This window comes from Pholcus phalangioides, unplaced genomic scaffold (genome assembly GCF_987345545.1).
Source record: "Pholcus phalangioides strain wild (caught in Gottingen) unplaced genomic scaffold, Ppha-v1.0 ptg000017l_1, whole genome shotgun sequence".
NCBI lineage: Eukaryota > Metazoa > Arthropoda > Arachnida > Araneae > Pholcidae > Pholcus > Pholcus phalangioides.
In genome coordinates, this window is record NW_028301610.1 from 20,303,910 (window position 1) to 20,319,862 (window position 15,953).

At 34.1% G+C, this 15,953-nt stretch overlaps 1 long non-coding RNA gene across 3 annotated transcripts in view; it reads left to right on the top strand.

The window, feature by feature from the left end:
* LOC149072513 (uncharacterized) overlaps positions 1-15,953 on the top strand; it is a 57,479-nt gene that overhangs the window by 16,126 nt on the left and 25,400 nt on the right. The window contains exons 1-4 of one of the 3 annotated variants that reach the window (XR_016194522.1): positions 5,707-8,267; positions 8,958-9,033; positions 11,134-11,251; positions 13,786-13,986. This is a non-coding gene — a long non-coding RNA (uncharacterized LOC149072513). Of the gene's footprint in view, positions 1-5,706; positions 8,268-8,957; positions 9,034-11,133; positions 11,252-13,785; positions 13,987-15,953 lie in introns of those variants that run through there. The other 2 variants (XR_016194524.1, XR_016194523.1) reach the window with 2 other exon arrangements.

Consider the following 15,953-nt stretch of genomic DNA (forward strand, 5'->3'; position numbering starts at 1 on the left):
AAAAAATTGTATATTGCCTAGAGTAATTATACGTCTAAAATTAGCATCATTTCAGTATTTATGCAAAACATTGTTTGTGAAATACTACTACTTATATCAACTTGTTCTTCACACAGTATGTTGCTATAATATTGTTCTGTTCAATGAACTAAAAGTTTTGAAATATAAAAAAATGAAAAAATTTTGGGATATGGTTGTTTACGTGAAAAAAACTTTCTTTAAAAAAAGTCAATATTTTTTAAATTCAAAATCATGTAAATCAAAAAGTTTCAAAGATATTGCTTATATCCTAGTTCATTGCATACTCGTAGCTATACAGAACCTCCGGAAAAAATTTATATCTTATAAAGTTTTGTAGGCATCAGGTTTGCAGCAGACAAGGATGATGTAAATCAGTAAATGCATTAACAAAAATGTTTCACATACACTCCTAACATTCAGAATTCTCCATGTTTGTATGATAGAACTTCCTTTGCTTCAAATATCTCTAATTTAGACTTTCTTGCTCTTTTTTTTTTATTCTGGTCATTTTTGCCAGTGTTGCATGATATCTCGAACATGTCACACGCGCATCGCCTAACCCAGAGTAAATAAACACTAGTTCATCAACTAGGATTCCTAGGTTTCAAGTACAGACAGTATGTCTACATAGCCAGAATTAAAACCCAGAACTGCAGTAGTCCCCAAAAGCATTGTTTGCAGTTCGATAAAAGTGCCCCTAGAGGCAAAATTGTCCAAATCACACTGTTCTGCAACGTACCATGCAAGCACTTTGAAACAGGGATTGTGCACAAGGACTCATGTATGTTGGCTTTATTACATTTATGCTCCTTATTAGAGAGGCCAGCAGGAGATTTCAGTAATTTTATGTCATTCACATGCAGCTTTCTGATGCTTACACTAACTGTCAGGTCCTATTGGACATTGTCCACGCGTGCTCTTTATCACTGGAGGAACAATGAAAAAATACAGCTGTAACTGTAGACTACTAATAAACCACACATGTACCTCGTCCATGTTCCTTTGCGGATCTTATAAAGAACTGGTACATGTTGGAATATACGTGTAGTGAAACCTGATGTGGAGTTTGTTTCGTGTTTATGCTTAGTGCTGCTATCTGTCCCTAGTTTTTCTAACTATGATTGAAGTGTAATGATTAAGTAATGGTATCATTGTAGGCCTGTTGCTCTGTGGCGTGACTTTTTTAATGAGGAGATTTGCTCACATTTGCACCTTAAAGTTAGGAGCCACAAGAAACCAACTTCAGCCGGCCACCACTGTGGCAATGGTGGGGTTCGAACCCGGGTGCTCATGATACGAGTTCGTCACTATGGCCACTCGACCACCACAGACACTGTAACTGCATATTTTTTAAATTTCCCACATTGCTACGAATAGCAACACCATAGTAATTTTGTAGTTTATCACTAAGTTTATCGGTTAATTTACCTTTACTACACAATCCTTTCATGGTTTTCTTCAGTTAACTCAAACATGCACCAACCATCTTCTGAACATGGCCAATGCATTCCAATTTAGGAATGTTAGTTTTGTGTTAAGGAAGGAAACTATTCATCCTTTTTCCAACCAGGGTTGTTTGGTTTAAACCAAGTGGTTTTTTTCAAAAAATCAAATAAAAGTTGCCTAAATATCATTTTTTTCCTTGAAAAATATCATATTGGTTCATTATTAGCCAAAATGTTTCATTTTTACCACATTTTATATCCTTGGGGTACATCCTGATGGTATATCTTTAAATGACATAAGATTTTATAAGTGGTTTTTCCAAAAAGTCTCATAAAAGTGGCCAGATTATATATATATATATTTTTCATATGAAGTATCTTAGTTATTTAAAGTTATATATAAAAGCCAAAATTTCTCATTCCTACAACATTTTCTAACCTTTGGCTACATTCTGATGCTCTCTCTATCTTAAGCAAATTCATGAATAAGGATTGCATCACACATCTAAATGTAGTGGTGTATTATCTCACAGGGTTTCTTTTTCCCTTCACAAAGAAGCAGCTACAGTAGTGACACCATCATGCTAGGGGCAGGTGGTCCTATAATCCAATAAAGACACCAGCTGTCCTTAAAGGACAAAGACTAGTGTACTGGTTGTTACATTACCTCACATACATTTTCATTTTCTTTCCCATAAGAAGTAGCACATCTCCTACTGTATATCTCCCAGTCTTAATATTCAATAGTAGTTTTTTTTATACTTTCACACTGTTAAGCCCAGTTAATCAGGGTTCTACTGAGTAGTAATAACAGATTTATAAAAAATAATCAGCTATATACAGGGTGATTATAATTTGAAGTTTTGATTCCATAACTATTCAATAAGAACTACTGGTCAGAATGACTTGAAAATTTGCATGAATATTCCTGAAGCAATGGAAGTTTCTTTCGCAAAAGGAAAAAAAAATGTAAGTAGTGCAAAATGTGCAAGTAGATGATGCTGTACTTAACCAGCAGTATAATCCATTTTGTGCAACCACATCATTTTGGCACTTCCACAGCATCAGTGTGTGGATAGAACTTCTATCAAGATGCACATTGCAATACCAGCAAAGCAGCTGCTGAAAACCCATTTTGACAGGATGCACCCCTTAACCCTTTTAACTTCTGGCTGTGAGGGATACCTCAAAATGTCATAAACAGTGGTCAGTTTGCAAAATTTGGTGAATTGCAATCTCCAGCGCATCCCCTATATGTTAGAAGTTCCTCAGGAATATTAACATGGGTGCTCGTTTGGTTTAATAAAGCTGAATTACAAGCACCTCCACATCATGACCATGGCATACTCCGATTCTGTTGTTGTCAACCTGAGGTTGGACAACATATTTAACATTTCTTAATTAAGTTGTAGTGTTCAATTACTTCGTTTTTTGTGATGTTTCCATGAATTATGAAATCGTGGAATGCTATAATTAAGGTATCATTTTGCCATGACTGGCTATCGTTTCCATTCTGCGAGCAAATTTCCCACATGTTGGATGATGTCATTAATTTTACATTTTTAAGTATTTTTTCCCCTATACCAAATAAAATTGAATTTTTTCAGGAATATTCATGTCAATTTTCAAGTCATTCTGACAATCGTTCTTTTTTTACAGTGTTTTGAAATCAGAACCTTAGTTATAATCATCCCGTATATCGTAAATCATTGCTAATTAATCTGCATTATTTATGCTTAATTAAATACATTATATTCACCTAATTTTTATTACTTTTTGCAAAATAGCTTCCTAATTAAGCATACTGAAAGTAACTGGAGAAAAACCTTTATATACTATATGATTAATAGTAACATTGAAAGAATTTTCAAACACACAGTAATCCATTGAGTTGAGCAAAAAATAATTAAATTGCAAAAGTGTTGGTTTTTGTTAAAATGTAAGAAATATTTATTGATTAATTAGTATGGGAATAGTGTTAATTACATTAATTTTATTTTTAGTTAATTATATTTTATTTTAGTTAATTATAAGTACCTGTTTATAATTATTGTGAATAGGCATCTTTAATTAAGCAGAAAAATCATTATTTTCACATATTTTGATTGTCTGAAGATCTTTTATCTCTGAATGAGCAGTGCAATTGTCTAAAACAGCAGTTCTCAACCGGGGCTCCGTGGCCAGTCAAGAATAATAAAATAAATCAATAAATTTGATAAACAAACAAAAAAAGGTGTCCTAAACGGTACCGCCATATAAATAATATACTAAAAAGGGCACCTCGGGGGCTCCGCCATAGAAATTATACTCTGAAAACGACTCCGCGATTCAGAAAAGTTTGAGAACCGCTGGTCTAAAATAAACAAAAACTTGCTCTTTCTCATTTAAAGTGAGTTTGGTCTAGCTTTCCCAAACATCTGCTGCTCAAAAAGTTTCAGAAATCATTCACCCTACCCAAAGATGTGAGAGAATCTGACACATAATCAATTGTTGAATGAAAAAAAAGTTATTTAAACACACAAGTGAGCAATTTTGTAAAATTTTTCAAACTGATCAACAAATGAACAATTTCTAGAAACTACGCTGAAGGAAAATATGAGAGGAATCTGTGTGAAGTGCATGTATGGTTTTTGTATTGTTCCATCACTATGGATACATAGTAGCATACATACAGTGTGACCGAGCTGCTTTTGTTGCACTACCAGGAAGGTCTAGGGTGTCAAAGTGCGGGGAAACAGTAGGAAAAAAAGGGCAATGAATTGATATTTCCTCTATTATTTTATTTTTCACAGAACAGCAAAAGAAAAAGGTTGCTGTCCAATATCTTCCGGAGGAAGTAAACAAGAAAAGTTTTCATGTGTGTGTATTTTTATCTGACTGAAATCAATATATAATTGCTCTATGTATATATATGCTCATAGTTGATTTTTTTTAGGAACAGAACCTATGTGCTCGATTTTATTTTATATATAATTTCAAATTTATTTTACAGTTAGTGTGAATACATGTTATATGATATTGGCAACCAAGGAGACAAATGTCCCATACTGGTTGTTGCAATGAATAGGTTTAAAAAATACGGTAGAGATATTAGTTTCAGATATATGATGGGAAAAAAATACAAAAAAGATAATAGTTACAGATAAAAATAGAATAATTAACAAAAAATAAATGTGTTAAAAATTGCAATATAAATAAAGGATATTCTCATGCGACGGGGCGGAGGTGCTATAAAAATTACATATGAGTAATATCAGCGAGTTCTTAATATTGACCCGTAATACACAAAAAAAATATGAACAACATATTAACGATATACATAATAAATATGGAGCCAACATATTAATTTGTACAGGATTATGGAAGGTGATTTAAAGATATGATTTAATTAAGCATAATGTTAAAGGATGTAATCAGAAATTTGACTCAATGTTAATGAGTTCGAGCAGGTAAAGTTTGAGGCGTTTTTTAAAGGAAGTAAATGTAGTAGTGTCAGTGATTTCTCTGGGTAGATTTTGTGTTATAGAATTTCGGAATCTCTCAGAAAGCAAAAGTGCATTTTAAGAATATTTTTATGAACTAATGGCAGTGAGTAGATGGCATTTAGACGTGCAGGAGTACGTGATACGTTAAGAGGTAAGGAGTATTGGTGTTTTTTTATTATTATTAAGGATTTATAAAAGTAGAGGTAGAGTTTTTATTCAATCTGTCATTTTTTATGTATATTTTGTACGATAATTGTTTTTAAATACCCTGAAGATTATTTTCTAGTAATGTGCAGTAAAACTTGTATAAAACTGTGGTGTATCTAGGGTGACCATATTTCCTCGAGAGAAATACGGGAAATTGGGATTCCAAATACGGGAAAATACGGGACATTGCCAAATCCGAACAAAGTTGCCAAATATTGTTGAAATTACGGAAAAATCACAATGGTGGGAAATGAAGCATTACTACAAATTGCAGTGGATTAAAATGAATTCCACGATGGGGGAGATTAATTTTCTCATTTATAGTTGTAATTATCATAATATAATTTATGAGTTGAAAAATAATTTCAATCTTTGACTTCAATAAAGAATAATTCAAGTTGACTTCGTGTAAAATACGGGAAAAAACGGGACTGTCCCGGGAAATACGAGACATATGGTCACTTTAGATGTATCTATTATTATGTATCGATTTAGTTGCGAGTGTGTGTGGCAACACAATGTTTTGTTTACGTTTTGTGGATGTTCAGTTAAAAAAAAGGACGCCGCACGTCTTTAGTCTGTCTCATTGTCCATATATTTGTCGTTATTGTTTCCAAATCTAAATATACCACAAATGGCGCAGTCAGTTCTCGCTCTACGCGGCATCGTATAACGGAGCTCGGTTTACAGTCTACGCAGGGTCGTGATACGGTGATCGTCTCGGTTTCTGTTCCTTCCTATCACTGGCTGACGGGAAAGCATCTCCAGTTACATTTCAGCATTACGGCGTCTTGCCATTCCATGTAATTACCCAGAAGCTCAGCTGAAGGTGATGCTCAGAGACGTCTTCGTTAGTGGATTATTAGATGAAATCATGCTCGCGCGACCGAATGTTCGAAGATGATCCCGATCTGGATCAAGCACAGTCAAGTAGTACTCAAGATATTCTTCATTCAAAGAACACTGCTTTCAAGTCCATGAATGAACTCAAGCCATCTACGATGCAAAGCTACGGCCAAATTACCAAATGCTAAAGCTCCTTTTACAATGAAAATACAATGCTGCTGTTGTGGTGATGAAAATTACAAGGCTCCTTGCAGGAAAAAAAAATCTTCACTGTGAACTGTGTGGAAAAAAGGTCATGTTCAACAAGTGTGTCGAAGAAATCTAAGCTACACAAATTAGAGGATGTCGATGAGACTTTTTCGTTGAATCACATCAAAAGTGATCATCCTCTGTTTACTGCAGTATTGATTGGAGGTCATCCAGTTGCAATGGAAGTTGACACGTGTAGTTCAGCTATTCTACATTTCGGACAAGCCTCTCGGCAAGACCAACATTAAATTTCACACATACAGTCAGAATGTTATTGTTCCCATGGGAGTTGTCAAAGTCGCTGTGTTGCATACGAAAATCAGTAAGTGGAACTGCCTGTTTATATTATGGAATAAGACTTTTGTTCAATACTTGGATGTGAATGGATAGGTTCTGTGTCGTTGAAGTGGGGTCGCATCCACCAAGTAAAAACACAAAGTGTCAAAGCTACAAAAGAAGCTGTTTTAGATCTAGTTAACTAGTACAGAGATATTTTTGCTGAAACTTTGGGAAAGTATCTAATTACACTGTTAAATTAGTTCTCAAAGAGCATTCGCAGCCAGTCTTCCAGAAGGCTCGACTGTTCCTTATGCATTACAGCGCCTTGAAGTAGAAGGTATTTTGCAAAAAGTAGGTACTTCTGACTTTGCTACACCAGTTCCAGTCAAAAAACCAGATGGTTCCCTTAGACCTTGTGCTGACTATTCTCATACAGTCAATCCTCAATTACAAGTGCCACAATATCCTGTACCAAGAACAGAAGATCTCTTTGCCAAGTTGTCCAAAAGAAAAATTTTTGTAAAAATGGACATTCGCACCGCATATCACAGCATACCTGTTGATGAAGCTACATTGAAGCTGCTCACATTAAATACACATAAAGGTCTGTGTCAACGGAAAAGATTGATGTTTGGAATCAATGCTGTCCCTGCTGGATTGATTCAATTTTACTCAGTGTCCACATTGAAGGACTGTGTATTTTATTTGACATTCTGTTAGCTGCAGAAAATGAGCACGAGTTACTCTGCAAGTTGAGAACTGTTTTCCAATGTTTACAGGGAAATGGGTTACCTCTCAATAATCTGAAAATAATGCAAATCTGAAACAAACGGAAATGCAGATTGTCATGATTTCGACTAGCTTGTGAAGAACTGTTTTCAATGGACATTGTTTCATTGCATCACCTGGAACACACTTCAAAACTTCCTATGAGCTACAAAGAAATAGCTATCATTTTTTCTCAAGACCCTGAATTGAGGCAGACATTGGAAAAATTACCCCAAGATATCACTTTAGGTTCAAGAGATAGAAAATTTTCCTTACAAAGTGGGTGCATCATGAATGGGCTTGGAGTCCACATATTCAAGAAATTTCAAAATTCAATCTTGGAAGAGCTACATGTGGGTCACCTGGGAATTGTAAAAATGAAAGCGTTAGCAAGATCATGTGTGTACTGACCAAAAATTGTCACCGATATTGAAAGACTTTGCAGAAATTGTCGTAGTTGTGTTCAGTTTAAAGGTTCTCCACCTAAAAACGACATTCATTACTAGGAATATCCTTCAAAACCGTGGGAAAGAGTTCATATAGATTATGCCATGTATGGGAACAAGACATACTTACTTATTGTGGATGCTCATTCCAAATGGCCAGAAATTTACATTGTTCCTAACATGAACTCGAAGACATTGATCAGTATTCTGGACTCTTTGTTTGCACATTATGGAATGCCAGGTACCGTAGTCTCTGACAATCAAAGTACATTTGTGGGGGAAGAGATGCAACAGTTTTTGAAGTCATGTGGAATATGACAACTCACTTCACCACCTTATCATGCAGCTTCTACAGTATACTGTATCGGTACAAAATCAGCTATGGAGAAGACGGTGACCAGATTCGTCCAGTTGGGCCAAGCATAGCGTTAACTCCAGCGATAATACCAACACCATCACATGAAAGAACTGAATCAGTGCAAGCACCATCACTTCAAGACACTGATGTTCCATCACCAGAGGTGGGAAGTTCAACCACAACACAACCAACTCCTAAAGGACATGATCCTGGGGCTGGATTCTCCCCTTGTCCTTAGCGAGATTTTTTTCCTTAAGCCCGCTGTTTGTCCTTAATAAAGGGAAGGAGAAAAAATTCTGTATTCTCCTCTCGCTTTTCTTTAAATAAGGAGAACTTTACTTCCTTACTCAAGGACAAAGATGGCGCTAGTGAAGGAGTGAGGAGACGCTCTCCTTAAGCTTGAGGACAACTACATTTCCCGTAATGGCGGCGGCTTAATGATGTGAAACAGTTCAAGGCTCTCTAAACCCTATTATGAAATCGTATATTTTAGGGGATAAAAGTTGACATGCAAACGTGATCCACACACTCGCTATGTGGCAACAGCGCTTAAAAATACCTGCATAAAAATATAATGCATCCTAAAAAAACTACATGCCACCCAGTTAGACCCCACTGTATATTTTGTTAAAAATTTATTTTTTAATTCAATGCAAAATGAGTGCCGAATTCTATATTTAATTCGCATACTTTCCTTAATTGCTGCAGGTTCTACTTGTATCATGATTTTGAATTTTTTTAATGGTTGCATGTATTACATGTATTAAGCACTTTATTGACTTGCATGAGTAATTAGTTTTTATGTGTGAAACTTCAGTTTGAGTGGTATTAATGATAATATTTTGTACTACAGAGCATGGAGAGTCTGGTGTATTCTAAAGGAAATGACAGGCAGATCTTGTATGATTCTAACTGAAATTTCTTTAAAGGTAAGTCTAATTTTTCTACATTTTGTTTGAAATTTTTCTGTATCTGACCATTTATAATTTTGTAACATTGAACTTACATAGGAAATAGCATTATAAAGTTAAGTGTAATTCAGTTATTGAAATAATGTGTATTTTATTTGAGAAGCATGCATTAAGGCAAGAGGCAACTGACTACATGTGAGGTACTTTTTCAAAAACGTAATTTTGGATGAAATGTTTGTTTTCAATTTGAATGTGAAATAAAACTAAAAGACATGTTTTTTAACATATGTAAACATAAGAAAATGTCTTTTCATTAATATTTTGAAAAAAAAATGTATATTGCCTGTGGTGAAATAAAGTTAAAAGGTGATGTTAACTACAAATGTAGATTTGTCATCAGAGCGAAGAATACCTGAAGAGGGGGAAGAGGTATAAAATGGCAAGGAATGACAAAAGTACAAAAAAAAAAACAATAATTTTTGGCCGCAAGCTTAGTGGGATTAACAAGATTATAAAAATCACATTTATTAGTTCATTGCATAAGGGAGATTCTCATATGGTAAAAAGCTTGCAATTGACAACAAAAATCAAATCGCTAAATGGTCATGTCACAATTTTTTTATGGCGGAATTGACATTTAACAAAAAAAATGTTGGCTCTGCATTAAATTAAAAATTTGCACATAAAAAAATATTTTTAAAAAAAACCCAATGAGGTACCTCATAAATTGTGCGGTCTTGTGAAAGTCATTTCTTCTGCATGATGAGCCGGTGATCCTGGTTGTCAGTTCGTACGTCGGATAGCACTTCGATGAACACCATTGGACTATACGTGAGAGGTTTTATGTATCGGGCATTATACTTTTATGATTTGATAAACACTCTTATATTTGAATGTCATGATTTATTCGATTTTTAGGAGGCCTCACAAGGAGCACCTCGACGGTACAGCGTCATCTCTTGAATCCTGTCACGCTAGGTGCCCGGCTTCTCTCAGCATATTTACACCTTGGCGATGACGAGCTCGCCAAGTGTACAAGAGTGAGTTCGCCGCTGGTGTACGTGCCTGTCCACAGTAGTGGTCACTGTAATCAGTGCTTTCTGGTTCTTACCGTGTCTGTACGAAGGACCTGGCATTGAATTAGCGACGATAGTGCGCCCTGAGTTGGTAGACGGTTGGCAACCCCTATTTGCTGCGATGACATGCCGTTTCATGGATTGTTGAACGTTTGAGAGTGATGCATACAGTTGAATGATGTTTTGTGCCGACAAAAGATGCCCGTTGGTTCTCTGTAGCGACCACACACATATTCTTGGGGGAGGTATACGAGTCAATTTTGCAATCGTGGCCGAGTACAAAAATAAAAATGCAAATTCATGCCTGTGATGGCATGACATTGCCTAGAGTAATTATACGTCTAAAATTAGCATAATTTCAGTATTTATGCAAGACATTGTTTGTGAAATACTACTACTTATATCAACCACCACAGACGCTGTAACTGCATATTTTTTAAATTTCCCACATTGTTACTAATAGCAATACCATAGTAATTTTGTAGTTTATCAATAAGTTTAACGGTTAATTGATAACTCAACACTCTTATAGGATCAAGAAAATTGCCCACTTAAGCAGGTGTCAAATTAGCAAGGTTTCCATTTTATCTCACTTTCAATGATTTTTAAAAACTGTTTATGTATGTACCTGTTTATAATTATTGTGAATAGGCATCTTTAATTAGGTAGAGAAATCATATTTTGATTGTCTGAAGATCTTTTATCTCTGAATGAGCAGTGCAATTGTCTAAAATAAGCAAAAACTTGCTCTTTCTCATTTAAAGTGAGTTTGGTCTAGCTTTCCCAAACATCATCTGCTCAAAAAGTTTCAGAAATCATTCACCCTACCCAAAGATGTGAGAGAATCTGACACATAATCTATTGTTGAATGACCATTGAAAAAAAATTTCTCGAAACTAATCAACAAATGAGCAATTTCTAGAAACTACGCAGAAAGAAAATATGAGAGGAATGTGTGTGAAGTGCATGTATGGTTGTTAGTAGTGTTCCCTCACTATGGATACATTGAAATATTATTTGCAACTATTTAAAATGTTTTTAGGTTTTTGACTTTGCTGAAGTGAGGGAGTTGTCAACAGAAATGTAATTTCTTCATTGTTATGACGTAGAACTCAGTGCTCATGAAGTGTGCTGATGGATTTAATCCATGAATTTCTCAAGTAAGTTGAACCTTCATTTTTAACTCTGTCATTTTTATGACACACACACAAAGCTTACAATATTCATTAATTTATCGATTTACCCACTTCCTCCATTCAAGAATGAAATGACCTTTCAGTGCTGACTTGGAAGTTGATCATCATGTATATTCATATGTAGCATGATCATATATGTGCATGTGAAATGCTTTTGATGATACTGTGTACAAGTGTATCTAATAAATTTATTCATGAGTAGTAAATAGGTATTTTCTGTTTGTGATTGCAATTTTTAATTCTAAAAAATCTATGGATGTTACATTATTGCAGTGAATTTAACGCAACAATCAGTTGCATAGGAAATTCAAGTGTATTTTTAACAACTGGATGGAATAAATGTCAAGTTAATTTATCCAAATTAGAGTTACAATTTATTTTTTGATTAGATGCAGCTGAAAAAACAAAATGAACAGTTCTAAATAACCTTATTCTAATAACTTGTGTGTAAATAGATCATAACGAATGTAATTACATAGTTGATAACTTTCTTGTTATGTTGCAGTACAGTGAGGATCCTACCTAAGAAACCTCTGGTGAATACATTTCCCTGAGTGAGAGATCACACTTCTCTCGAGAATATAGTTTTTCCAACTGACCCGCTGATATTGCAAGGGCGCAATTGTACGTAGCGTTTGTTCAGGAATATGAGACGTAAATCCAAATGGCTTTAACATTGACATTAAATTCATAGACTTGGAAAATGTTCAACATCCCACCCTGATGATTGAACATAACTGCTGTGTCAACCTCTAAGTGGTTATGCTATGCAGCATGCGTTAAATTTTTTTTATGAATATAATTTAGGTGTCTGATTCCCTTGGGTTTTTACCTAAGAGGATATATACCTCCCTTATTAATATATATACCCTCTTATTAATTTCCTCATACTTCCTCTAAGGTTTTTATATCATAAATGAAACTCAAAATTCTGAGTTTTAAAAAGAGCAGAGTAAAACTAACAATCATGAAGTAAAAAATTGAATCTAAAAATTTAGACACTTTCATGGATATTTAATTTTTTGGTTACGTAATCATTTAAGGCCAGGAAATTTTTGAAAATGAATGTTTGCTAAGTATCTCACCCGCAAGGGTTAAAGAGATAAGCTGGTTAAAATTTAATGGAAATAAAAAAATATACATAATTTTCATGAAAAAAATATACATAATTTTCATGAAAAAAACTAATATAAGATATCTAATGAAAAAACTCTCTGAAAGAAACTACTTATTGAAATGAAACCTAAAAATTAACACGTAAGAGCAAATGCGCATGCCAATGTAAAAAAAAATATAAATGAGGGAGGAGAAATATACGCGCAAAATTAATGTAAATAAAGCAATTGTTGCCACTAATGTAGAAAAAACATTGATTTCCGATACGTATAATAGTAGTTGTAAAATTTTTGCTTTACGTTGATTGGTCAAACGATGAGCTGAGCCGAACTGAATGAACCGAAAGACCCGTTTTTTTCTCCGCAACCAGTCACTTGATCCTAAGGAGAAGGGGAGAATGCATCTCTGGGAATTCTCCTTGAAGCTCTCTGTTGAGCAGCTCCTTAAGTTAAGTACAAGCGCTGAGCGAGCGTTTTCTAAGGACAAGGGGAGAATCCAGCTCGTGTTGAAGTCCCCAGACACACCATTAGCTTTGCGACGAACCCGAAGAAGTATAAATCCTCCAGATAGGCTCAGTTTATAAAAGGGGGAGGAATATGATGTATCTCTATTATGATATATCTATTGTATTGATTATGTTGTCATCATTATTATTTACTATCATTTAGTTGCAAGTGTGTGGCAATACAATGTTTTGTTTACATTTTGTGGAGGAAAGATGTTCAGTTAAAAAACTGACGCGGCACGTCTTGATTCTGTCTCGTCCATATATTTGTCATTCTTTGTTTCTAAATCCAAATATACCACAAAAATGAAAAATCAAAAGATTGAAATTATTTTCTGTTATTGACAGGTTTCCATTTTATAGAGATGCACATAAAAATATATGCAGTGATTTATTTCTATCGTTTGCAAACTTGTTTTGAGAACATCACCCTAATTTCTATAACAAATTAGTATTAAACAAGAGACAGGCATATTATTTGAATTTTTCATATTTGTGGTTCCAAATAACTATACCTTCAAAATTTCATATTTAATGTGCTAATAGTTGAACTTCAATATAAAACATTCTCCTGAATAGCAATAGAATGAACTTTTGTCAAAAATGGAATTTTTTTAATGCAGTGAAATCTCTCAATATAACGCTATTCTGCAGACCAAGAAAAAATATAGTTGTAGAGGGATTATCGTTATCAGGTTATCCCCCAAATGAGAATTCCTGCCCGCCTATTCTCTGGAAAGTTTTATGATTTCCCGTTCACGAAATCCCAACAATTCAGGAAAAATACTGTTGCAACACAGTATTACTCTTGCAATGGAATATAATTTTTTTTTAATCAATGAGAAATATTGTTGAAAAATGAATTGATTTTTTCTAGGATTGCTTGGAAAAGAAATAGAGGGAAGAAAGATACATGGGGGAGCTTCCAGTTTCCAATTCTTAAAACTGTACAAGTGTTGTGCCTACTATAACATCCCAATACTGAAAGAACTATGCAAAGAGCCTGACCTAAAGTCACTTTTTCCTTTCCTCTTCCATTTTATGACCCTGTTTGGGGAATGCCACAGATGAATACAAGGTAAGATCTGAAAAGCATTATTGCATATATATGATTGCTGTCTTTGATGATTTCTTTGATTAATTTTACTTTCCTGTCCACACCACAATGACAGACTATTTCACAATTGTAAGTAGAGGCCAAAAATGTGAAGAAAATGGGGATTCCTTATTTCCCTGATATAACATTACCTTGTTTTTTAAGCAATCATCCTGACAGAAAAATCAGTACGGAATGAAAATAGGCACAGCTTTGGTCAAAGATCTGTAGCAACATACCCACTTTAGGGAAGAAAGAGTGATTCAGGTATTTTTCATTTACTTTTAAGTGGGGTGATCCTTGTCGGCTTTTTAAATGCCGAAAACACTATCATACAAATGGGAGAATAATTTACAACTCTCAAATGTTTGTAGAGGGGGAGGGAGAAGAGTGCTGTCTTTGAGTATATTTTAGAGAGAACTACACTTTTTAAAGGGGGTTAACCAATAGTCTTTAAAAGGCCAAAAATCAACATTGTTAAAATTTTTTATCACGACTTGAGATTGCATGGAACAACAAGTCAAAGCCTTTGAGGAGGGGCTTAATATTCCAGGAGTGAATATGATGCAAGGTGAAAATTAAGGGAATTGAATATTCAAAAACAAAATCTGGAGTAAATTCTCTAATTGTTATTTTGTGCAAAAAACAATTAGTTTTATCAAAGAGGTGTGTGTAACAATTTTATCAGCATACTTATTGAAATTATTGCTGCGGAAAGCAAATGTGAAATTAAAGCTATAAAGAAGGTAGGATATATATGTATTTTTTCTTTGCTCAGTCTGAATTTCTATATGGCAAAGGCACCATGTCACAAAAGTGAAATTTTACAGAACAGGTGTTTAAAGATCTCTTTTAGTACAGTATGCCTCTCTATGAAGCTCGTTTGTTTTAATATATGTTATTTATTGAAAGAGGATTGTGTCCCTATACTATGTGTAGTGACATGAAAACACCACAAATTAATAGCGTTGTTTTAATATTGATGAAAGCAGACATATATAGTGCCCTTTATTTCTGGTGTACAGGTTTAGAATATTCAAATAAGAAAAAAAGGTAAAATGTCATTTTTGATAATTTTAAGAAAATTAGAAAAAATTCTCCCCCAAAGAAATTTTAAATTGCTAACCTTGAAAAAACATTTTAAATCAATAGAAGAGGTATTTATATCAACGTATCCAACTACGTTTAAAATCTCATTTTGGAAGAAGAAAATTATTTTTTTTTTTTTTTTGAAGGCCAATTTTTTGTGATTCTAAATCAGACTTTGTGTTTTGTTTCAATGACGCTTAGAACCAAAGTTGCGTGCATTTTAGAGTTTAGCGTTTTTACATCAAGTAATCTGTAAAGGGAAATTTTAAAGGCTTTTATGAAGAATGTTATTTCTGACATTTTAATTGAATTTGAAACACGATTGAAAACACATTTGAAAGACCTGTTTACTGTATCATTGCAAAATTTTAATATTATACTTTGGTTTATAACCGTTAACAATAAATAGCAAAATCTAAGGTGTATTAAATATATTTGTCTAATTGCAATGTTTTATATACATGATAAGTGGCAATTAAAAAAAATTCCCACATCAATTGAGGGAAATGAAACTTTCCTTGGACGGATCATGCTGATCCCTCGGGAATACGTGAGAAGAAAAAAAAAACTTTTGCCAAAATTTGTGATTCGAGTTGGAAAATGAAAACTGCGTGTAATTGAAGTTATAGGGTGCATAAATGAAATATTTTAACATTAAAAAGTATAGAGAATAATTGAGGTCACACCTCAATGTGGTTTAAATGAGAAAGTTTTATAAATTTAGAGTCGTGTAAAAACCAGGGTTGTCAAATTTGCTCCCCAGGTAGATACCCATTTTTCCCTTGAACTGGGTTTTTTTAAACCTAAAACAGTTTTTTTTGGGGGAAATTGTTTTCGAAATGTTGCTTTCAGTTAAAACT